Consider the following 25,829-nt stretch of genomic DNA (forward strand, 5'->3'; position numbering starts at 1 on the left):
AGCATTGTACTGTTAAACCACAAAATTCTAGGGTTTTTAATATCTAAATATTTTTCATTTTTTACCTTGCCTCATACTGTATTGAGGTCAGTAGGAGTTTTGTGAAAGAGCAGAGTAAAGATATCTACTTGAAGAAATTAATCTATGGCATTCAAAAATCACAGTACAAAACTACACTGAGTGGTTTTGTGTTTCTCTTTAGGAAAAAAACCCCTGCATTTATTATCCACTTAAATTCAAGAAAAGCATCATAATTCAATTCCTTTTTGAAAAGACTATTTTTTTGCTTTATCTCTTGCTCTAGCCCAGTTTCATTTACATACTTTCAATTTCCACTTGTATTTTCAGTGAAATGGTGATCTGAAACTGCAAAATTCTTTCTACACTATTGGAAGGGGTTATAAAAAATAAAGTTAGGATTTATCTATGTGAACTAAAAGGAAAAAAAAAAGTTTATTGTTTTCAGATTGATCTCATCATAGTCTTAGTCTGTACTTACTTAAACTAGCATCATTACTGCATGAAAAAGGCTCATGTTAATCTATACAGTGAGAAAAATCTAGTCCATGTAGTGTACTACTGAAGTGCCTACAAACTACAAGATGTTCTACATGAAGATACATTTGTGCATGTGTGCTTTCTCGTGGGAACACATTGCACTGCTAATCCTATTGATACCAGATTGTAGTCTTAGACATTTATTTCTAGAGAAGAGCTTGCCTTTTTTAATACACTTCCAGCAGGACTGAAAAGCTTAATTATAAATATTTTACTTGATTAAGTCTGTTTTGTAAAACAGATGTGCAAACCTATGTTGCTGTTAGGAATAATATCTTATCTGACATAGCTTAATACTTTTTTTTTTACTTTTTTTTTTTCTTTTTTTTCCCCTACGGTTGTAAGAAAAACAGGTTCCAAAGTGATATACTGATGCTGTGCAGTTGTGGCTTCTATGTAGATACTCTGTTCATGCTTATTTATAATGCACATATAGATAACAGTATTTCTTTAAAGTACACCTAGCATTTCAGCACAAGTAGCTGTAACATTAATTAACTATTTATGATAGGAAGTCTTAACAGCACATTTAGGCTTCTACTATTCAAATAAGTGAATTAGTATTCAACTAAAAAGGTGTTTGTTCCCTTTTAATGAAACTCAGTGGTCATCATTAATGTTGATGAATAGCTGAAATTATTAGTTTGATGATGAGAACAAGAAAGGTTCAGCTATTAGGATGTGCCTCGGTAGACTATCTGAGGCATCATTTTTCCCCTCTCCCATGATACTACTTCTGTGGTATTGACAATTAAGTGTTCTGCCTCCATTTGCCATGCTAAAAATGGAGTTTTCTACCCTGGCATGACAGAGCTCAGAAAAGGTAATAGTAAGTACTAAGCCATTACATGTTGCAAGTAGCATAGCTACCTGTACCTAGGACCCTCTAGTCTAATGACTATCCAGTCACTGCCCCTGTAACCTCTTAAGTCCTTTCCTGGCATTATTTTGAAATGATGGAATTACTGACATGTTGCTGCTTCATGTTAAGTGAGTATGGTTGGTTGTTGCTACCTTTAAATTCCTGAAAACCTGACACAAATTCAAATGCAAATGTAAATAAATCATAGTGACTAAGCTGCTGTAGTCTCCTCTCCTAAACCAAGTGCAAACCAGCCAGTTTGAAAGGGGTAACAAAGCCCTAGCTCCAGAAACCAACCCATCCACAATTCTCCCCTGTTTTCATATGCTCTGGAAAAATATGAACTATGCAATATGCCATGAAAGCCATAAAATTTGAGCTGTTCTGGACCAGGGAAGAGGAATCAGTTCCAAAAGCTTACAGTTCCCACAGAGAACATCCAGTTAGCAGTTCCTCACCCTTTTATACCAACAAGGCAATAGCTCAGTTGTTTTCATGGATTTAAAATGTAGTAATATGACGGAGAGTGAGAAAGGTAAATTCTTTTGCATATGTCAAAGTAAGCTATGTGGTACCATTGAGTTGCCTTAAAAAAAAAAAAAAGGTAAGTTTCCAGATGACCCTGACAGTCACCTGAAAAGGCCAGCATGACTTGAATTCAGCAGGGAATGAGTCTCTGTTGCCCATGAAATGCAGCTTCCACTAAGGAAAGTAAAAGTGGCTACCATAGTGATAAATGTACCTGCAGATAGCTGCATGGATTAACACATCTCTAATTTATTCCACATTAAGAAAAAGGACTATAATGAGTTATTAATAAAGAAAGACTAAAAATGGGTTCAAATTCAATGGTTAATGCTCTACATAATTTACTGTAATAATCTTTCTGACCAAATAATTAAAACAAAAAAAAAAAAAAAGGAAAAGAAAAAAAAAAAGTAAGTGCTTCTCTCTTTTCCTATGAATGAAACATACATGCTTTTTCTCCCTTCTCTTCATCCCCAAGGCTTTAGTTGGTCTTTCTACTGTTTGGGCGTAAGCAGTGTTGGCATAAACTATGATATCTGAGCTGGAGTTTGCTTCACCCCCATTTGTCTAGTCCATATTAATAATTTCCTAAGCAAACATCTCTGTTTCCAATGTCTTTAGTGTTGCACCTAATAGATTTCATAAATCATTTGTGCTGGCATTAATGGGACAGTGGAATCACAGCACAGGGGGCATCAAAGCAAAGGAAAATTCCATTGCAGTTGGCTGAAAATAGAGAGAAGAAGATCCACTGCAGTGACATCCAGGTCCATCCCTGGATCTTAATGGAGAGATCAGGGATAACCCAGGTAAAGGAAGAAAGTCAGCACTGGCATAATTAAGAGGCAGAATCCTAACATTTTGCTAGGCTGCAGTTCTCAGTCAATGTATGTTGTAGGTATTTGTCTCAAAATGCTATAGAATATATAGGTGGGTAGTCCCAAGGTAGTTTCTTTTTGAAAGAGGGATTGTGTAAATACCTTGTGTCTTGCATAGCATCTTGGAGGACCCTGATTCATGGATGAGTACATGACAATCTTCTGTAGAGGGAGTCCAGTTACAGGTGCTCTCTGAGGACAGTAATTCTGAAAAGAGCTCTAGTGCTCTGTATAAGCTGACTTCAAGCATCCAGTTCCCATTCCTCTTTCTGTTAAGATCTCTACAGGTATACACCTGAATTAATTACCTACTCAGTAGATTTTTCAGTGCCAGAAAGTACTTATCCATAGGCACTCCATTCAGGCAGTTAGGAAAATGGTATTGGTGTGATCTAATACCCCATATATTACAACTAGAACTCTTGGAAGAGAAGCAGAATCTGTAAGCATTGCTGTGGCATTGCTAGAGACTTCGTTAGCTGAGTATATTCGTTGATGATTTCATCCCATACTTCTCTTCTTGGCTGATGTTGCAGCAATCACAGATGTGAGAGTCTGTCCAAAATTTGAACCACAAATAGCTTCCAATTTTCAGCACAAATTCCCAAAGCTGGAGCAAAGGATAAGTCAGTGGTGACTGTAATACAGGTTTTTTCTTTGTATTAAGTCAAAACACTCCTAGTCTGTTACATACCCAACTCAAAGAGCTCCAGTTCAAGATGTAGTATTAGTGCCATTACTTCTGCATTTTTTCATTGTTTTTCCACATGGCCAGCCAAGACTGCCCTCATCAGGACCTGGCTGCATAGCTCATTTTTCTCCCCCATTCCACAGAATTCTATTACTTCAGTCATCCTTGTTTCTCTTGGATGTTGCAGATGACTACTAATTGTGTAAGGTTTTTGAATGTTATTAAACTTCTTAGGCATAATACATCTAAAATGCGTGCTTTTATTGCAGCCTTCTACGTAGCAGTGTTGAAATACATTCTGGAATAGCATTATCTTCCCTGGAAGTATTCTGTAGTCATTAACAGTATCTTGATCTGATTTTTGTCAAGATGCGGTGTCTGGGTAACAGCTGTGATAATTTGGCCTGTGTTGGCAATGGATATTGTAATAGGGTAAGGAGAATTAAGGTTAGTCTGTAATTAGCAAAGGTCTTAGGTTCAAAAATGCACAAGAGGAGAAGTTTTGTAGAAATTACTGCATATTACTGTACTTTCTAATCCTACTCAAAAGGTTCTTTGTGTTGTGGTGTTGAGAATGAAGTTAGAGATACCATTCCCACTAACATTTTAAAGGAGTTCCAAGTTCCACACAGAAGTAATTAAAAAAATAATAGGTTTTGAAAATCTGTTTTTTTTTTTACTGAAGGCAGGCACTAACTTAAGTTTGATTACCAACTGAAAACAGGATTTTATATTCTGAATGAGTACATTTTTATGTGCCTATTTGGTAGGCATCTAGTTCTGGCTCTCTGCAGTATTTCAGAAATTAATGGTGAGTGATGTGAATGCAGTATTGTGTATCTATTATTTCATACCTTTATCTGACAGCTATGATGCATGATGCCATCCATGCACCTGATCCTGTGTCCAGTCAGATCTGGCTGCAACTCCAGCAGCTCCATTATGAATCGTCAAGCAGAGTATACTGAAGTAAGCTGAGTTTATTATATTAATGCCCATACAGACGTGAAGGGAAAACCTGTCTCCTGAGGTGGTAAATGGAGGAGGAGGTGTTTCTCTTTCAGTGAAGCACAGTAGGTGCCTGATGAGAGGGTCGGCTACAACATCTGTGCACTAACAACACCTGCGCCCTGGTCCAGGCCCTGGTTTGAGGGTCTCCTCACCCCTCCTAGGGAAACACGGCTCTCTGCCCTGCCGGGGGAATTCAGACGTGTGGTTCAGAACGTGAAACCTCCTTCGGAATCCACCTTCTGTAAATACAGACTCCCTCTCATTCCCCTAACTGCTTAGACACTTCGGTGACAATCGGTGTGAGAAGCAGCGCTGCAGATAAAGTTTATTTTGAGTCTCGGAAGGTCTCTGCCGTGCGATAAATCCCCACAGCGGCCGCATCTCCCCGCCCTCCCGCCGGGCACCTCAGGTGCCTTGGCCCAGCCGTGCCAACAGAGCTGCGGCAGCGGTTCGGCTCGGCTCGGGTCTCCGCGCTCCCCGGGCGGGAGCTTTCCGCTTCTCCCCGGAGATCCCCACCTCCAGATGGAAGCGCTCACGGTCGTTTCGCGGCGGCGGCCCCGAAAGGGTTAGGCGGTGCCAGGCCCGGCCCCCGCTCCCCGCCGGGGAGTAAACGCCGCCGCCTCAGCCTATCGCGGCGGGCGGCTGCGAGGGGCCGGGGGCGAGCGGGGCTGCGCCGGGCGGGCCGACACAGAGGGGACCGGGCGGCGGCGCGGAACGGAACGGAGCGGAACCGAAGGGAACGGCGAGGTGGGGCGCGGGGCGGGACCGGGAGGGCGGGGGGAGGAGGTGGCGCTGCCCCCCCCGAACCCTCGGGGCGCGGGTCCGGGACTGGGGGAGGCGCTGGCTCATTCCGCAGCTCGGGCAGCCCTGCGAGGAGCCGCCGATCCTGCGAGGGTAGCCGGGGATTGCGAGGCTCGTGTTAGTAGTGTTGCTAAGCCGAGAGGTAACTGCTTTTCTCCTCTTTCTTGCCGTGCTGCTAGAATAGCCCGGCCCGGTGTTTGGCTGGGATTCGGTAGCATCGATTTGCGAAATCGGAGATGTTAAGAAATGGGAAGTTTTTGCATAATTTGCATTGGAGGTGTTGCATCTGGCTGCACAGCGTGAGCCTTCGAGTTTCCTCGCCTGGCGCTGTAATGCTTGTATAATGGGAAAAGTAAAAAGTACTTCCAGTTATTCATCTTCCTAGAGGCTACGGTACCTGCTGCCTGCTGTACGGAAAGGGAGGGGGGGAGGGGGAGAAGAGGATGTGGAAGAGATTGTGCTAGTTTAAAAGTCTAGAAAGCAAAACGTAACTGTACAACAATGCAAATTATGCAAATAAAAATATGGCAAAAAGAAAAAAAAGTCAGCCTACAATCCTTCTAAAGGATTGTAAAATCGTTCATTTAAAGCTTAGTGTAATCTTTTACATTTATGTGGCACCTGAAAAAAGAAAACAAAACACCCTAAAGCAGAACTGTTGTGTGGAAGTACAGTGCTGCCGTGAGCAGCCACATTTCTGTCTGCTTCTCGTTTAAAGTGCTAGCTCCTTTTTGTATACCTAATAAATGATACGTATAGAATATACAGCTGTGTCACAAAGTCATTCTGTATTCTTAAAGCTTAGTATAATCAAATTCATTGCCTAAAGATGGTGTAGTTGAAGATTTGATCCTTTTTCACTGAAGTGGAAATACTTGCAGTAATTGAAAGCAGATTCACGTCTGGAGTTGTACAAGCAGAGGTTTTCATTTTTAAAAGAAACCTTTTGTTCCCTAGCTTTAAATGTTTCAGAGAGCCATCCGGAGACCTCTGTTAGTTAGTTGCTAGAGTAGATTTTAAGGAACGATTGGGAAACATAAACCTGAGAAAGGTATGTCAGCAACTAAAGTCACTTAAATTTATAATGTCTGTATTCCAGTGCAGGAACATACTATTGCAGCTGTAGTTCACACTAGTTTTTTTGTTTTCTTTTTAATTCATGTGAATCATGTGAATTTTTAATTTTAATTTTTTTTTTAACATTTTTTAGACATTAAATCTGAACTTCAAAGAATTGGGGGGGATACTGCTCTGTTCCGGCATACAAACCTGACACTTTGTGGTGCTAGCTCCCCTTTGTTAACTTTGTGGCTGTTTTCTGGCTATTACTGTGGAAAGCTTTCAGAAGCCTTGCCTTCCAGTGTTTCAGTGATGGGAAGAAAAACTTAGGATGTGCTCTAACAGATCCTCAGACAAAAACTTAGCTGGTCTGGATCTGTTAACTAGCTTTGAAAATAGAGAACAATGGAGGGAGAGGAAGGGAAGTGCCTTCTCTCCAAAACTCTCATTTGCAGAATAAATTCATTAAAAATGTGTGTAGAACTTATTGGAGATGGTGAGAGTCCTCTATCTATTAGAAAGTGCATTAATTGCTTAATAGACGCAAAGATCTGATTGCCTGGTGCTAAATACAGGCTCTCATAAAGATAAGAATTTGTACATTTGCATGATGGTGCTAAATAGGCCAGGCTTATTTCCCTGAACTTCTTGGTGGTGTGCACACAGACAATGTGGTTTACTTTTCCCTCTTTTCTTTCAAAAGATAAATATTTTAATATGTTCTCAGTAAGTTCAGGTGAAAGTACTTGAGTAAAACATGGAAGAAGAAGTGTTCAGAACAGAAAAGCTATCTCACCTTGGTTTTCATCCATCAGCTTTGGGCTCAAAACTCTCAAGCAGCTCAGCAATTACAAATGAGATGCTAAAAATTTCTGGATTAATCACACTGCAATTCGATGTGGAGAATGGCATCAAATACGCTACAGCATGGATAGGTTTTTTTTCCCTTTCAAGGAGTTACAAAGTGGCTATGTAACAATTTAGCAAGAAAACTTACAGAAACATTTAATATTTAGATAGTTTTGTCTTACATGTCATTTTTACTATGTAACCTTTTTAGCCCTAGAGTCTCAACAGATACATTCCATGTAGAATGGATACTTTTTTTCTTTTGAAGAAAAGAAGGTGGTGTGGTAGCTGTCTGAAAGAAATAGTAATTGGTGCCCTAGAAAAATATAAAATGTCATGTCAGGTATGTAGTAATTTTTTAACACCATAACTATGGTGCTAAGGACACATCAGTTTATGATGCAAACTGACCCAACTTAAAGAATTTATCTCAAGCTGGATTCTTGCATTTCTAATGTTCATCTATGAAGCTTTAATATGCCGTATCAGATTACTGAAATGAACTGATGCACAACTTTACAGCTTTTCTTTCTGTAATTTGTTTTGCATCCTAATTCACTTGTTGAACTAAACAAGAAAAAATAAAAGGTCACAGTGCTTGCACTTTGTATGATGTAGGCATTTGAGTAGTGATATAAAAAAATAATACTGCATGGTATTCTTTTCCAAATGAGGAAAGACATGAGCTTTTTTATCTTTTTTTCATGTACCAAAGATCTTATTGCTGCTTGTTTCATTCTAAGTATGGCTATAGGCTTCAGTCTGTGTGAAAAACTTTCTCAAGACATAGTTACAGATTTATACCTTTTGAAATAGAAAGAGGGCTTCTGTATGCTCAGTGATGGATGTAAAGATGATGTTGTGGGCTGGTGACCTCACTAATGGTGGGAAGATGTGTCCATCCTTTAGGTTTGAATACTTGAAAAATCCTATACAAAATAAGGGATCAGGATGAAATAAAGTAGCTGTACTAATAAAGTGTTTCTGTAGTTTTCCAGCTTCGGTAAGAGAGCTTTTTTAATGTTAGGGACAAATGGGAAAAGTGGCCCTTGTATTCCTTTAGAAAGCTTCATTCATCTTAAACCCAGTTCAGAGTTGAAATATTCTGGATGTATGGAAAATAATCATTCACATTCTTTGCCTAAGATGGAAAGAATTACAAGTGCAATTCTACAGAAAACCTTCAAAATTCATTAGGGGTTAGCAACAAGGATCATAGTTGTCTTTCAGGGCTGGTAGGGCAAACATTTATTTATCTAAACTGGAAGTGGAAATAATTGCATTGTGTAAACTGCTACCAACTAACTTGTTTATGAAGCAAGACCTTTAGAGATAAGAAGGTAGATTTCTTGTACCTGAAGAGAGTGGGATCCTTCTAGTGGGATCTGCATGGTAAACAAAACACAGGGTTACAATTTTCACTTAGGTCAAGAAAGGCTTGTGTATGACTTGTCACATACAGCAGAAAGGGTTTTGAGTAGAAATAGCCTATCAGTTGTTACAAACCTCAGGTATCTGATGTGGTAATCAGTGATGGTAGAAGCACTGATTTTTGTATTAAGTAGTAGGAACTGTCTTCACAGGAGGTTTAAGTTCTGGTGTATTCAGATTTCAGGAGTTGTGTCTGGATTAAGAAGTGTTACAGCAAAAGATTTAGCCAAATACCTGAATGCATCTACAACTCAAAGGAATGATGGTCTGACAAAATCATAGTGATCAAACTCTGATCAAATGGACGTAACAGTTTTTCTGCTTACTGTATTTTCTGTGACAAAGGAAAAATCATTTTTTGCAATACTGGTAAGCTCACATATCTACTGTCATCTCAACAGTAAGATGAAGTATCTGGTTTTATTTTTATGGTGCAGCTTGCTGCTCTGCCACTGTGGCTCTTCCAGAGGGTTCAGGCCCATACAACAGTATTTCTAAGATTCTTAAAAGAAGAACAGAGGAAAAAAATATTAATGTGAGATCTTTTGCATTAAAAAAAAAAAAAAAAAAAAAAAGCCATCACCTTCTTTGCCTGCTTTTTTATTCTTTTTATCCTTTTTCAGTTTAATTTGCATCTCCAGTATAGCTGCTGACCACACACAAAGGAAAAAAAGTAAAGGGAAATGTTTTTATTAGAGCAGCTCTTGGCTTAATCATACAGACCTTCTTTTTTATAAAACATTATTGTACCTGTGTATGAAATACAGCTAGTTCCAAATCTGCAGAAATTTCAGAGTTGTTAATTTCTGCAGAACATTTTTCCTCTCAGTCAGAAACTGTGTTAAAGCAAAGACTGTTGTCCAGGGAGTTGTAAAAAGTAGTCTGGAAAGCCTTTTATGCTCTTTCTTTTAAATAAAACACAATTGCCTCAAGTAACAAAGTTAACTTTGTTAACCTTTTATAATTATTTAACCATTATTTCATTTTACCTCCTGCTTAAACATTGTACATTAATGCAATAGACACCTGGCTCTGCTCTTAAAGTTTATTTGTCTTTCAATGCCTGTGATAGTAGGGGGCAGTATATCTCCTTAATTATCTTTGTTCAGGGAAATGTTGAAAGGCCAGGATAGTTAAACAAGGCCATTTGGATTTGCAATAAGGTCGAAGTCAGATACAAGGAAAGTGGTTAAATGCATTATCATCTTATTGAGCACATCATCAGTAAAGTGACCTTGATGGAGGTGGAAAAAGCCATTTGGCTATTTTATGACAGCCACCTCTCTTCTGGCTTTATCCCTGCCAGGGAGTACTGCAAATAGCTTTATCACAGTCTTCTTTTGTTGCTTTGATATCTGATTTTTCTTAATTACAGATAACGAGTTAGAGGCTGAACATTGAAATGAACTTTCCTAGTAATGGTAAATTTTAGTACTTAAGAGTTTATCCTTTGGCTTGTAAGATAATATGCAATTTAGAGATAGTTCTCTAAGGTGACCTTAATGTTGACTATTATGTACCTGCCTTTAAGTATCTCTTAATGATAATAATTGTTCTCCTATTCATGCAAGATTTTATTCTGTGGGTTTTTAAAACAGTTTTGAAGTTACTCTGAGGACAGGTGACCCAACTTCCAGTCCTAGCAGCAGAGACACTATTTGATTAAAATGTTTGTATTTAGGCTTTTAAAGATTTTTTTTTTTATAAAGATACTCAAGCTAGGGGAGGCCTGTGACTAAGCTGAAAACTAATAACTATTAGTTTAGAAAATGTATAACTAATGCTTAAATTCCTATGTGAATTATGATTTGTGATGCCTTAAAAGCTTCCAGAAGTAAAACTTCAGCTGTTGCACATTAATTTTAAGTATTTAATTAAAGTACTCTCAGCTGTTGGTCTTCTCCTCCCTCACTTTTAACTGTCTTTGCTCATGCAAAAGTGGTTTCTTTATTTGGTGTGAAACTACACAGATTTGGAACAAACAGTGTCATTTTAAATTTCTGGCTTTGAGAAGACCTCAGTGCTCATTTTACTTTTTATAGTTCTCTCTGTACAGGCATTGGCATAATAATTAAGAGAATTTTTAAACAAATGTAAAAAATAAAAAAGAAGGTAATAAGACAAAAACTGGATCCAGATTTGAGCACCTTAAGATGCAGGTTAATTGGCTGATCCTCACAGCAGAGCATTAAAACTTGAACCAGAGACTAGAGGGAATGATTTAAAAGAAAAGACGAAAAGAAAGAACGAATATGTGGCACAGTCATATGACGATCTGCACTGATGGAAGAACCATCTGTAAGATTTTTAAAGACCATGAGGGCTGAGGTGAAATATCTAGATGCAATAAAATGAAATTAAATACCAGAAAAATATCAGCTGCATGTGAAGACCCATTTTGTAAAGGTAACGTTTTGGAAGGTTGTGGAGAATAACTCAGAATGGTTGATCAAAGTCTCCTTTTTTGGAAGAACAATTATTACTTGTTTTATGGCAGAGTGTGGATTGTGGCTTTTTATACCTTTCGATCCTAAGTTTTGATTAAATATTTCTATTTTGAAGGCAAACCACTTTGTGACCAATGATCTTTAACACATAATTGATCTCCCAAGAGGAGAACAGGGTTCTTCTTCCATCATCACCTCTGCCTTTGAAGCTGGAAAGCATCTCATAGTTGTGCCTCTTTACAGCTTTTGTATCAGTAAGAAAGCACATTACCCCTGGGTACAACATACTTTTCTGAGAACTTTTATTGCAGTCAGTTAGGATTTTAAAGTTGCCAGTTATGTTTTGGTGGGGTCTTTAGCCCTGGGTGGCAAGCATCATCCAGATGGGGAGAGAATCACCCTTTTCACTCATGCCAAATGCCCCTTTTTTCCTCACAGACTTGCACTGTTGATCTACTTGCCTATATGATGGAAGTGGCCTTGACCCTTGCAGTATAGTTTTCTTATGTTTTCTTTCTGCTTTAGTTATTCTTGCTTCCTCCTAAGGACTCTTCTGGTACTTATCAATCATGTTTTGCCATAAAGCCAGAGGATCATCTGTATGTGTGTGGATTTCCATGTGCCCATCCAGAAGACAAGCCTTTTGAAGGCAGACACATAGAGGCAGAGTTTGAAAATAAATTTCTTTTTCTCACTGTCAAACTTTTTTTTTCATTAGATAGCTCCAGGAAGATCTCTGCACAGATACACCTGTCCATTGTCTTGTAATGATACTGTATCTTAAGATCTCTCCTATGAACTAAGAGACAGGCAGTGAGCTGATGGATCTTGTGCTGAAGATGTCACCATTCCTTGACAACTGTGCCAAAAGCACTGTCAGTATTTCAGTCTTTTTCATAGCTTAGAAGTACCTTAAAGAATGTTTCTCTTCCTCCCTCATCTTCCTATTCTTTTGCTCCTCCATTGACCATTTTGGTTCATGGAGCCAGGCACATATTTCATTGTCAGGAAAGTTTCTTTTAGCAGCCGTCCTTTCTTTAAAACATACAGTACAGCTCATGATATCAAACAGGCATTTCAGAGCATTTAAAATAGTCTTATTTTGCAGGCCCTGCTGCTCCTCATTTGTGTGAGATCCCAGTATTTACCACACTCTTTTCCCCCTGGGGTCAAGGAATCTCTATCAAACTTTTCAGAAAGAGAGTTCTGTAGATGAAGTCCCTTCTCCACAGATTATTTTTTTCTATCAGTGGAATTTTGATAATATTTCCAGTTATTCCTCAGCAGCCCTGCCAGGTTTTCCCAAAAGAGACCTGTATTATTTAGCAATTCTCTTTTCTCATTACTGTCCTCCAGCTTTACGTTACCCCCTTATCCTAGTCCTTTCTACCTAATCCTAATTTACTGTTGATCAGAGCCATGGAGGCAGAACCAATTACATGAGGTGAAAAAAAGAAAAAAAACCCGCATCAGAGAAAGTTAGTTTTGCCTCTTGAGGTAACTGGTTTTTCTTGCAATGGTCTTGGTGAAACTGGACCAAGTTGAGCATTCTTTATCTTGCTTATGTGTTATCTACCTTTGTTTCCTGTAGTGCAACTGTACAGTATAAATAATGGGTAACAAATCAGTCTTGCTGTGTGTTTGGTTTCTCTCTGTAGCACAGGGCAGAGCTTGTGCTAGAATCTGTTCTTTGATTTATTTTTTTCCCCGTTTTTGCATGCAGTTTTTATGTGTGGGTAGAGTTTCTATGTGTGGTCTGGTGCCAAATGTGGTCAGTATTAAACTCATATGCCGTAAGCTACATGGGTGTCCTTACTAAGAAATATGGAAATGTGCTTTGGGTCCTATTTTAGCATTGTGAATTACCATCATTCCGTGGAAATAAGTCTACTGGATATAATCTGTATAGAAATTATAAACTTGAGTAATGAATTTTGTAACCTGAGCTCTCTCAGTGAGAAACAGTGCATACACGCATGTGTGTCAGTCTGCATTTTAGCCAAGGGAATGAGTCCCCTGTGCTCAGCTGGCTGACCTTGCATTGTGCCGTGCTCATGGCACAGCAGCTCTTTAATGTTATACCTGTTTGCCATCAGAAACTGTTAAAAAGTATCCTAGAATTCAGGAGGTAAAAGGCAGTGGATGTTGATAAATCCAGAAGCCTGGCTAAGCAGTAACACTTGATGAGTGTTGGGAAGCATCAGCCCTGTCTGCCTGCAGAGAGCTGCATGCAGCTGCAGGGCAGTGTACAGCCACCAGGCCTTTCCTTCTTTCTCAGCTTTCCCAAATCCTGCCAAGTGGTGGAGGAGAGCGATGAAAAGGGAGAGAAGAGACCAGCCAGATGCCTTTCTCTTTCACCGTAAGAGTAAAATTAGATTGTAGAGGAAGAGAGACAGATGCATAGCTTGTGTCTGTGCTACCAAAGGGAACAAGCCAAGGCACGTTCTGACTGTCAAGGCACAGGCATCACTGATGTGCACAATACCCCTCACCCACAGCCCAGGGACCTCATTCATAGGAGCTGCTGGGAGCAGTTCCTGGTCCATACCCTTCCCTGAATTGGGAGAGGACTGCTTGTCAGAGCCTAAAATTAAGGCAGGAAAACCACTATTGATTGCAAGTTATTGATGACTGCATGCCAGTGTTTGCACTCAAGCTTGTGTTAAAATGCTTCTGTTGAGTTAGTACAGATGTAAGCATTGAGCCTCAGGCTGATGGTAGGGATAAGAGGAAAAGGCCCTTGCAGGGACTTGCCTGTCTGCTCTAAACTAATTTGTGTTTGACAGAAACCATTAACACCTTCCAGCATAACAGTGCAAACTTAACTACAAATTCACCCAGTATGTCTTTCTCAGAATATTTTTCACACCATCACAGTTAGATCTGGTTCTTTTTTTTCTTTTTCTTTGTTTTGGTTTTTTGGGGTTTTTTTTGTTTGTTTGTTCTGGAGCTGATGTCCCCATTTTCTTAAAGGATACCAGTTACCTTCCTTTCACTTAGTCTTGATTCCAGCTCTATTAACATACAAATTGGCTTTTGCTTCCAAGTTTCTTTGTCATATATCTTTTAATTTAAGATAATGAGATTATTTTTTATCACTTTCTTTAAAAGCAAGAGGAGAAGAGCACACATGAATATTAAATGTCAGCTCCCATACATCAGTCAGCCTAGTTGAGTGGCTGCATGTACCAGTACTTGCCAGATTTGTCGCTCCTTTATGTGTGAAATCAGCTTGAAAAAGTTCATCTCTGTTTCATTTTCATATACATTTCCATATTTTTGAGACCTTAAAAATATTGTAGCTCATATTAATTGACATGCTTCATTTCTTAGGTGATTAAGCAGCAGGTGTTTCTGTCTCTTCTGCTGCATTTGCAATATATTTTTTTAGTTCATAGAAATAAGTTATTCCCATACAAACACACCACCATAGAAGTCATAAATGGTTGTACCATTGTATTCTTATTGCTGCAATTGGATTTTAAGCTGGTTAAAAAATTTACAAATACTCCCTTTTGGCAACCCATCTGAAGATCCTGAATATATGCACTCAGCTCTGTTTAAGTGTGTTACAACTCACACTTACTTAATAAATGGATTATCTCTGTGGCAGAGGAATGACCTAGCTAGAGCTTGTTTTGAAGGGAACTACATAGCCTTTTATAAATCCACCACTGCTCTGTTTAAAGAAAAATTTTAGCATGGAAGCCAAGTTTTTGTTAGAGTGGACTCTGCCATCTGAGCTATTAACCAGTCAGCTACAGCTCTCCCTCTCATTCGAATGCCTGTAATTCTGCAGATAGTCCTTCTGCCTTTGCTGCTGATAACTCTGGATAGCTCTTTTTTACCTACTAAAGCAGGAAGAGAAAATAATTGTTTGTATTTAACAGCAGAGCAGGTCATAGGCAATTAACTGTCACTATGGCCAGCCTTTAAGATGTGTCACACTTTTAGCTGACACAGAGGGTTGCCCCTCCCAGAGGTTTCCTTCTGCAAGGCAAATGTGTGCACTTGTGTAGTTGAGGTGCCCTCCATACAGACAGACTGGCAATTTCAGTAGATGCTCCCATGCTCTCACAAAGTGAGGAGATTTAGCTTATTGGTTGGATCAATTAGGAAAATGCACCAATAGCAATAACAATGTACACTTTTCTCTGAAATACCTGAGTTTTGGAAGTATCTCCCATGTTGTTAGTTAAGCTGTTCTTATTAAGTTTTGATGGTCTTCCACATGATGAATTTGCTTCTCTATATGTAGTGTAAGTTGATGTGCCAGGGCACAGGAGTAGAAAAACCCTGCTGAAGAAGACCAGAAGTTTCACCAATAATAAAATGCATGGAAAATCTTAGATTTTGGTATTAATGTTATAGACAGTGTTCATTGAATCAATGTAATTATATGTCTATGGTATAAGCAAACTGGTATTAAATCAATGCAAATACATGTTATGTATAACTAAATTACATATATTTATTTTCTGATGTTTTATTCTTGTAGTTTCCTGAGTTATGCCAAAGAGAAGCCATAAAGGTACTGCCATAAGATACAGCTGTTAGTTTCTTGTAAGTTCAGATCTCCATACTTAAAAATCTCTACTATTGCGATCTGTAATGTGTCTGTTAACAGAAAACCTGAGAGCTGTTTAGATACAGCCTCATAATACAGGAGTCCTTCCTTAGGTCACAGACTACATTTAAGGTTCTAGTGAGCTTAATGAACCTGCTTGTGAACAGAAAAAGTGATAGACATTATTAGAGCATATTATATGTGTGTTCAGACTTTGGAGAGATGTTGCAGTTAATTGAAGAATGTGTAATGAGATTTTGTTGTCATGCTTGTGTATTTTGGGTTCGGGCTTGAGTTTCCTGAGGAACCTGAATTAAACTAAGAAACTCGTCAGACATCACAAAGGGCATCTGAAGTCTAAATCTTTGAAGTTTCTAGGTTCCCTTGCAAATCAGGGACAATTGCATCCCAAAACTATTTTGGGATAGTGTAAATTAGTTGGTAGAGAGCATCCATCCCTACTGCATTCAGATGTCTCTGCAAAGATACACCCTAGTGTCCCCAGTTTCAAGTTGCAACACTGTGCTACCTAAGAAAGTACAGAGGCAGCATAGCTGGTTTATGTTGGAAAACAGTAATCCAGACTATTAGACCAAGACATTGGTTCTTTAAAGTAAAATAATATTATTAATTAAAATATTATTAACATTTATCAAAAAACTTAGACTCTTAGTGCTAACAAGCTGGAAGAAATATGCAGCTTTTTCTTTTTCCCCACCTTTCCAGGGAAATTTACGTGCAAGCTGACTGGTATCCCGGATTCCAGCCAGATGTGAATTAAAACTGCTAGGATGAGAATGCTTGAGAAACAGAATGTATAGTGGAAATGACAGCTCCAGCAGAGGAATGCCAGGAGCTGTTATAATAATTTAATATTTAAAATGCAATAAAATCAGAAATAAGCACCTTTAGATTTTCATGTTTCAGAAGGAGATTAGGACCGAGACGCATTGCTTCTCTAGACAAATTCTCTGCTGTGTTACAGCCACTGCGTGAGCAGGTCCTTGCATGCCTGCAAGAGTAAGTCAGTTTCTAAAGAGGTAGTGTATTTTTGAATAGTGATCAGAGTTTTGATTTTTCTATATCCTTATTACAAACATCTGTAAACTCTGAAGTCTTGCTGACTGGGGTTACCTGAAACAGACATCTTGTTTATGTTTAATTTGTCAAATCCCGTGCTTTGTCCTTCTCAGGGTGGGGACTCTTCAAATTTTAAGTTAACAAAGTGTTTTTTTGTTTTATGGGTTATGGTGATGTTAATTGCAGGTACATCCAGAGGATCAGCTCTTGGGGATCGTTACCTTTTCTTTCCATGGAAGCCTTGAGAAAGGGGAAAAAAACATGTACTGAGTTGTTACTGATGTGAGGCATCCTCTTCTGCCTTTCAAACCTTGTAAGTGATCGCAAGCACTCAATTGCAGGTTGTTTTTTTTTCTGTCACGAAGCACTCTTAAAAGAAGGATTTGGAAAGAAAGATTTGCAGAAAGCAGTGTAATGGGAATACTTTAAATTCCTAAAAATGCTTCAGGTCGTTATTTTCATTGTAGCATACGAATAATGAAATACTACTAAAACTCTTAGGCAGCTGACTACAAGCTAATTTTTTTGTATAGTTTACAAGTGTGGCTACATTTCGAATCACAAAGAGGTATCATATTTACAACAGTAGATACAGTAAAAACAGTAGTCCTTGCCATCTTTTAGAAAATATTGAACAGTTTAACCCCAAGAGACTTAGAAATCCAAATATAATGGAATATGTCTTATCCTGGTAAGGCACATTCTGCCTTTGATTCCTAGTAAAATTTAATTGTAATCTGATTAGTAATTTCCATCTGTCACTGATGTTAAAACTTGCATCTTACATGTTAATATGTTAAAACACCTGTAGCAAATCAAACAGATAACCTTTAATATCTGTATATTTAATATATTAGTGGAAAATGGGTCATAAAATTACATGCAGTAGTAATAAGCGGAATTTGATTGCATAAGTGTCCAAGTACCAGAAAAATGTTTTCATCATTTCCAAAAGTCATTTTGTGTAATGCCAAAATTCCTGTATGTATAGGTATAAAAAAGTTGAGTAGTCAGAAGGTCAGACTAGTCAGCTGAAATATTTTGAGTAGACATCATTTTTCTTCATGCTGTAGAGCTGAGAGGAAACGCAGACACTGGATTCTTGAGTACAACATAAAACAATCTTAAAACTGTTGAAGAATCTGTGGTTTAGCAGCATGTGTAAATTTACATCAATACTGTAAAATGACACATCTGTTAGTATGTAGAGTAACAGTGTTTTGATTACAAACTTGAAGTTTGTAAATACCAAGAATATGTTAAAAAGTCGGCACCTTTTTTTAACTGTAAAAGATACTAACGGGCTACTGCAGATAGATTTCCAGAATGAAACAGTGGATCACTTCTTGTGAAAGGTTATAAATTTAGAACTACTGCAAAAAACATGTTCAGGATATAATGAAAATAAAAACATAACCTCTTTGCTCTCACTTCTGGTAAACTATGGGTCTTAGAGGAACACACATTATGGGCTTATTTTTCCTAAAATGTTTGTCAGCAGAAGTGCCTCAGCAAGCCTTGCTGCCCTTTTGCAGTGGTAGAAGCATCTGTTATTTCAGTGAAAGATTTTTTGCTGCTTCAGTTTTAACTGAATTCTGCTTCTGCTGATGATGATATAGTTGTACCTCTGGTAGAATGGTTGCTGGTGTAAATATGCTTATTTAGAGCATCGTTACTTATTTTCCCATTTCTATTAGGAAAACTAGTCTACCATAGCTTGCATGTTCATCTGGTTCTTGCAATTTTTGTGACAAATAATAATCTCTAAGTGGTAAATACTTAGCCAACTATTTCACATTATTATTTTCCTTGGGAACTTAGGGGGGATATTTTAAGCGAAGAAAAAAAATAATTGGCTATGCAAAGAAAATGCTGACAGTGGCCACACACCTAAACATTTTTTCAGTTAAACCAAAGAAGGGTTACCCTAACCTCCTTAAACGTACTGAGTTTCTTACAAGGGCAGTCCAGCGATTTAAAACTGGTGCTTGCAGAGAGAAGCTGAGCTTTTGTGTGTTATATTTTCTGCTGAATGCACTGTCACAGTTATATCCAGCTCTGAAAGTCCTGTCTCTGCTGTACTGGGAATTCAGTCTAGGTTCTGCCCCTAAAGCTTTTTATTGAAAAACAAAACAAAAACCCCGCCCCCCAGAAAAAAACCCTGGACCCTTCTGAACTAAACTCTGGTTTAACTCTGATTCATCTGGCTGCCTGGGATAGGGTGTAGAGCTGTAGCTCTCAAGATGAAAGTTGAAGTTTAAATTGCTGTGCTGTATTAAGGATGAAGTACCTGGATTTACAGGTTTATTTAATGGTGATCCATGGTCACTGTGCTATTACTTCTCGTAGTACATGCTGTCTCTCAGGGTGGGTAGTGTAGCTGAAAGAGACATTGATGACAAGGTCTTGTTTCACATGTACTTGGTGTAGGCTTTACTTGTCTCTGTTATGAAAGTATTTTCTGGCAGATTTCTCTGTTTGATGTCTTTAATCATGGGTGCCTTTTGTTGTTTTTTTTAAATAAAAAAAACAACTAAAAAAAAAAGACAAAACAGGACAAAGTTCCAAATGTTTGGAACAAGGTGCTGTTTTAGAGTCGATATTGCTGTTTGTAGCACTGAGCTGGCCTGTGTTTATTTCAGAAATATGCTTTAAATATGTGTAAAATTAGAAGAAAATAGCAATAAGCCTTCAAGTTAAAACCTCTTCAATGCATGCAATTTACATTTAATATCTTAATGTGATATGCATTCATTAATTTAATACAAAAACACCATCTGTGTAAAGAAGATCAAATAAAATAACTGCTGTTTTTTTCCTTATACTGAACAGTGTAGTTGCCAGATAGCATACAGCAAGAAGAGGAGAAATCTTCCCTCTCTTTTCCCCACATCTGGCATATGGGGTAGATTTCTCTTCTACTCTGTTTTTACTGGTGTGCTACTGGGAAGGTTGGCTTTTCACTAAGGGGCATCTGGTTGTGTGTCTCAGCTGTACTCAGCTCCCTGATTGCATTTTGTGAGTTGTGTTATCCAGTCTTCCTGGCATGGGGGGACAGCCCCCCAGAGGGGAGAGACGCAGCCCAACATACTTGATGCTGGCAGCTCACTTGCAATGACCTGAAGGATGTGTGCTTTTTTCCACGTATTGTTCTGAAATCTTCCTAGTTTTCCTATCCCTTCTCCTTTGTACCTACTCTGATGTTTTTTACTTTCTTTCTCTCTCTCTTTTTTTTTTTTTTTCTTTTTCTTTTTTTTTCCCCATGGGCTTTTTTGGTTGCTTGGTTGGTCAGTGAGTTGTGTTGTCTTGTTTCTCACCCCAGACGTGGGCTCCTCCTTACTGTCTCCCTGGAGCCAGCAGGTTTTGGCTTTGGCCCATCTGTTCTGGTTCAGAGCAGTGGCTTGAAAACCTGACAATTTTTCAAGCAATATATGATGGTTTAAAGGAGGGAGCACAAGAGGCTTGGGGCACTTCTGGAGTTTCAGGGAGAAGCAAACAGCAATCCTCCCTCCTCCAGCCTTCCTTTCTAACCCTACTTTCTTCCTTAGTTGATAATCACATATTAGTTTGTTTTAGTCCTAGTGAAAACTTGAGATCATGGCACAGAGTCCATTCTTTTTCAGGAAATAAAACCAAAAAAAAGCCCACCCAAACCAACCCTTAAACTGCCTTTTAGTTCAAAGACTTGCTAGAAAACACAAAAAGTTATGGGACTTCAGATTTCTGTATAGATCCTGCGTTGGGTGTGGAGTATCACCAGACAGAAAAAAACCTTTGCTTATGCAGTCCTCTGATATTGTGCATTCTGGCTTCAGCAAGAGCAGGAATGGTTGCAGGATTAACTTTAAAGTTCCTCACTATTTAATCCACAGCAGCTTCTGATATGAATGTGCATCTTCTTTTACTGTTACTGCTCTTCTGCTCAGCCCTGGCCTTTCCTAATCCAAAGTCAGTATTAGTGTGGATGGCAAGTTTGGAAAATAGGGATTTAGGAAATGAAAGCGAGTTTACTGCTATCTTGAGGAACCAGGACCTTGGCACTTTGCACTGGAACCTGTGTGTTTACGCTTTCACTTTCCAATTGATGTGGGAGAAAGTATCAAATCCTCTTCAAATTTCAGATGATTATTACCTAACTTATTCTGAGATGAAAAGAAAGCTGTGAGCCTTGATACGTTTCAGTTAGCAATACTTTTTGGCTTCAAAATGCACTTGGATTACCTGGGAGCACCTCTGAAGAGATACTGTGGAGGTTGTGGCTAATTATTAGAACTGGATATTAGAACTATTATTGGCTAGCTTTGCCTTCATCAGACAATAAAAAACACAACCCCAAACTTCCTGGAAAAATTCTGTATCTGTGAAGAAGTTAAGATAATAATTCAAGTATATCTTTGAATATACTATTTTAAGGTGGCTTTCTTTTAGTTTGTAAGCCTGCCATTTGTTTGTAACTTCTTCTTCAAGGTTGTCAACCACAGTTTCAGAGCATCTCACACAACTGCTTCTTGCTGTTCTGCAGACCTGCAGGCTGCCTGAGGCATGCCATTTATCAAGCATTGCCCTTTTCCTCTGCCCTGCTAGTTGATAATATTAGGTAGTACGATTCCTGCTTATGTCAATAAAATTTTGGCAAAGGTTCCATCTACACTGGAAGTTTAAAAAAAATGCAATCCATAGAGTCTGGTATCAGAACAGGCAAGTTCTTGCCTAACCTGAATTTTCAGGGCCTCATTAATAAAAACTGTCTGTAGAACGGGGAAGGTAGAGTGAGGTGTTCCATTTTGGTGGCAGACCATGAGAATAGCTTAGCCTTGGTTTGCAGCACTGATGTCTAATACCTCTGATCTTTTGAAATCCTACATCATATTTTCATCTTCTTTGGCATTCAACTGGAGGCATACATGGTGACAGAATGGCTTGTGTTACTGTGATGTGGTACCTGATTTTGTGCCCCACCTCAGGCTCTTGTTCTTTAAGGTTTTTTTTCCATGTATCTGCGGTATCTGTCAGGCACAGTGGTATTAGTTAAACATGTACCTTGATGCTGATACCAGTATCAGTGAAAATGAAGGTTTCAGTGCTGACTTGCAGTGTATTTGCTATTTATTTACTTTTTGGCCTACACAGTGGGATAAGAGAGCAAATTTGTCCTCCTCTTATTTGAGCCTCAGTATGCTTACTGTGCACATTTGCGCAATTGCTATGAAGCAAAAAAAATCACTACAATGATCTCATAAACCTGAGCAGCTGTAAGGGCTTTCCCCACAGAAAAATGAAAGGAGTCTATCCCAGTCTCCCTGTGAGTTTGAACTCTGTGGCTCGCAGCTACTGTGACCTGGCAGTGCGGGAGCACCGCCCTGGCTGAAACACCCTGCAGTTCAGTCCGCTCTGCAGTCCCTCCTTTCACGAACACCCTGCAGCTCTGTCTTATCCCCCTCCTGCTCTCAGGAACTACTTACTTTTTAAAAGCTTCTCTCAAAGAGCTGCACAAGGTGCATGCAGACAAGCACTTCCAAATAAAATGTCTACTTAATAGCTAGTCTTTAGAGCAGAGTGAGTTGAGCCAAGCTTCTTGATTTTTCACAGAGCTGAATGTTTGCCCAGTTGCCCTGCAGCATCCACCTCTAAGGAAAAATGACAGACTGCAATCACTTTGACAAAGCTAAATGCTGTGCAAGTGTCATACAGGATCCACAGCTGCTTCACTCACAAGTTATAAGGAAGTTGCTTTTTGTTATAACTGCACTGCTATTTGCTTGTTGTTCGTTGAGAAGAATAATTGTATGCTTCAGGTACTGCTTGTGTACTTCTATTTTTTCCTACTCATAATTGTGAATGTTTGTAATAACAGGTAGTTTCCTATTTCTGTGAGAGCTGATGAGGAAGCATTTTGAAAGAATGAGAAATGAAAGGCCTAAACCTTTATTCTAAAATAAAAATTAATTGCTTTCAACATACAAGTCTTTTTTGCTGTTGACCCTTCAACCTTACTGTACAGTGATTTCAAAATCTCTTGAACAGAACAGAGCAATGATGGGCAAAAACTGATAGACAGTGAGCCAATAAAGAATTATCTGCTCTGCTTTTATTTTTTCATTTTTTAATAAACAAAAGGTTTTATGTTGAGTCATCCACGTCATTTCATGCAGGTCTGCAAGGGAGGCAGAGAGAGGGCAAAATTCAGGGAAGCAATATCATCAAATCTCAGGGAGGAAAGGCTGGGCATTTCCTCCCAGCATGTTCATTTGTAGTAATGAAGCTTTACTATTTACCAACCAAATAGATATTTAAAAGAGAAGACGAATAGCAGAGAACATCAGCTCAGACCTACCCTGTGTTTTAAATTAGGCTTATTTGATAAACAGTATCTCTGAAAGATCATTCTGCATTTTAGTTGCTTTGCTGTAGACTCTTGCTGGTTGATTTAAAAGTTGTCTTGAGAGGTCAGGTTTGTTCTTTGGTTTTGTTATGATTGAGAGCTGTTAGACGTGACATTGAGGGCGTTGCACTCTCTTTAAAATGGTGGTTGTGGAAGGGGTCACTGGTCATTATGTCAGCCCAGATATTAATTTATTTTTTTTTTAAGCTAGATCAGAAGCTTTCATAGGATCAGAGTGACATATACCATATTGTACAGAAGTTTGAAGTTGTCTGGAAAACCATTTCTTCAAGTCCCTTCCCCATCCACAAAATGTCTTTTTTCCTGTCAGAGGCTGGGATCCCACAGGCAGTACCCATAGCTTCCTGAAGCCTCAAAGGGCTTTGAATATTCACTGTGTTTGGCCTGTTGTCAGTAGGACATTTCTGTGGGGGTAATGTACAATGCTAATGCCTTAATGGGCCTGTTTTTTATGACAAATACTGCTGTACAGTTTCTGCCGCTGTGTTCCCAAATGGCAGTGCAGGGCACAGGTGTTGCGCCCCACCAATGCTCAGAGGCGCAGGTTTGTCATGTTGAGTCTTATCTCACGTATTCTGAAGTTTTGTTTTTACTGTGATAACTTTAATCTAGTTGAGTACAGTACTTTATGACATTAAATCTTTAAAAATACTCTGTCATAACATAAATCCACAGAGGGAAAAACACATGTCAGCAGGTGTCATCCTGCTGTCTTCAGTGAAAATATTTTTGTCACTATTGCGCAAGAGTACGACGATGAATCAGTACTCGGGCAACGTAAAGTGGGTGATTTGGTGACCTCTAGTCTTCTGTCTTTTAAGTGCCCTACTTGTGGCATGTTTAATCATAAAAGTATTTTGTACTGCTTTAGGGAGGGCTTGTAGGTGCAGTGGTAGAAGGATATGACTGGATGATGGGTTTATTTTTGGAAACCTAATTATACCAGCATCATTTTACTTTTCCGTTATTGTTGCCCAAGGTTTGTCATGCTTCTAGTGTTGCTATTAATGTCGTCTTAAATGTCAAATTCAAACTGCTGATGGTGATCATCTCATATCATATTGCTAAATATATGCACGCAGCTGAGAATGTCTGATGTAAATGTTATGCCAGACCCTATACATATGCATATTAGAAGTCTTCTTATGCTAAATAGCTGCTATCAAACACATGCTTAAGTATTTTCCTAAGTGGTTTATGAAACAAATGGAGGTTTTTTAATTTTTTTTTTTTAGGAGACCTTATACTATTGTATTCCTTTAAATGATCTGTGATATAGGGAAAATCTTGCTTCTCAGTAATTTTGACACTAAATGCTGCTAAGTAAGAAATTCCAAATATATCTTCAGTGATGAACTGAAAGCTAATGTCATTTCCTTCTAAATGTTGCTCTGTGAGATTGAAGTGCATGTGACTACCACCTAGCAACCAGCAGTCAAATGAATGCCTCAGGGACATACTTAGTAAAATTTCTAACATATAAAAAAAAAAATTAAAATGTGTGCCCTTGTAGTCTGGTAAATTCAACACAGTTTCAATTGATGCACAGCTCTGTTTTTCTTCTACTGCATCATTTCGGAAATGAAAAGTCACTTTAAGATAGAAGTTTGTGTAGTCCTTAAATTAGTTGGCCGGTTATTTGTATGTGAATGACTACAGTGTGCAGCTTAAGTTGTGGTGTTCAGTTGGCTACTTCTTGGAAGCAGGATGTGTGAAGTTTTCCTCTATGTATATTAAATTTCCTGCATTTAAGCTTTTTGAAGTGTACGGTATTTGTATTTTGGATTGAAACATCAATTACATGCTGCTGGAGCTGTTCTTTAAACTCTTTTCTTTGTAAGAAATCACCTGTAGCTTCATTGTGTAAGTAAAATTGCAAACATAACTGAAAAATGAGTTAGTATCTTGTTGCTGCTAAAGGTGGTTGCAAATAACTGTGGAGATGACATGGCAAGGGAATAAGATTTTGCCTTTACAATGGTTTTGTGATGTTTCTAGTGCCCTTTAGTACCTGCCGTTATGCTTTTTTTCATGCTTCAAAAGCAAGGTTTTGAAATTTTAGAGTTATAAATATATTTATTATATTCACCCACATCTGCAAAAAAAGAAGTGTCTGACTTCTGGCACATGAATATATAATTGTGGGATTTCAAAGTGCTTGTAGCTTGCTAGAACAGCAAACCTTTGGATATCAAATATGCAATTTTGAAGAAATGAAGGATGCCATTTATTTTTATTAAGCTGGGATTTGAATGTTTGGAGAAAGTGTTAGGGGAGGCATTTCTTTTGAAATGGAAGTAATATTCCTCATTTGTGATGTTAAAAATATTATTTTTAGAATAGTTACATTCTCTATAAATAGAGTAATCTGTGTGTAAAAGAAATACACTTATTTTCAGTGTCTACTTAGAGCTTGGGTTTTTATTATTATTTTCATTTTCATGAGGGTTTTTGTGTAACAACAAAACCAGAACTCAAGGTACTGCTGTCTAAATGTGCCATCATTGCTTTGTGATGGAAAGGCCAGTGTATTGATTACGGAATATTGACACATTGAAAACTCTTCAATTCATAAAGTTAACTTGAACTCTTAGCTGACCACAAACAGAGAAAAGACAAGGATCATAAAACACCTTTCCATCTTCTGTGCAGCTTTCCACTCTT

General features: G+C 38.4%; 1 protein-coding gene across 13 annotated transcripts in view; it reads left to right on the forward strand.

Moving 5' to 3' along the window:
• The window catches only part of TENM3 (teneurin transmembrane protein 3), a 403,572-nt gene that overhangs the window by 167,399 nt on the left and 210,344 nt on the right, over positions 1–25,829 (forward strand). The window contains exon 1 of one of the 13 annotated variants that reach the window (XM_071743240.1): positions 5,168–5,275. The exons of 11 other annotated variants lie outside the window; for them this stretch is intronic. The gene's annotated coding sequence lies outside the window, so the exon portion shown is untranslated. Of the gene's footprint in view, positions 1–5,167; positions 5,276–5,393; positions 5,472–25,829 lie in introns of those variants that run through there. One more of the 13 variants, XM_071743239.1, reaches the window with a different exon arrangement.

This window comes from Heliangelus exortis, chromosome 4, assembly GCF_036169615.1.
Source record: "Heliangelus exortis chromosome 4, bHelExo1.hap1, whole genome shotgun sequence".
NCBI lineage: Eukaryota > Metazoa > Chordata > Aves > Apodiformes > Trochilidae > Heliangelus > Heliangelus exortis.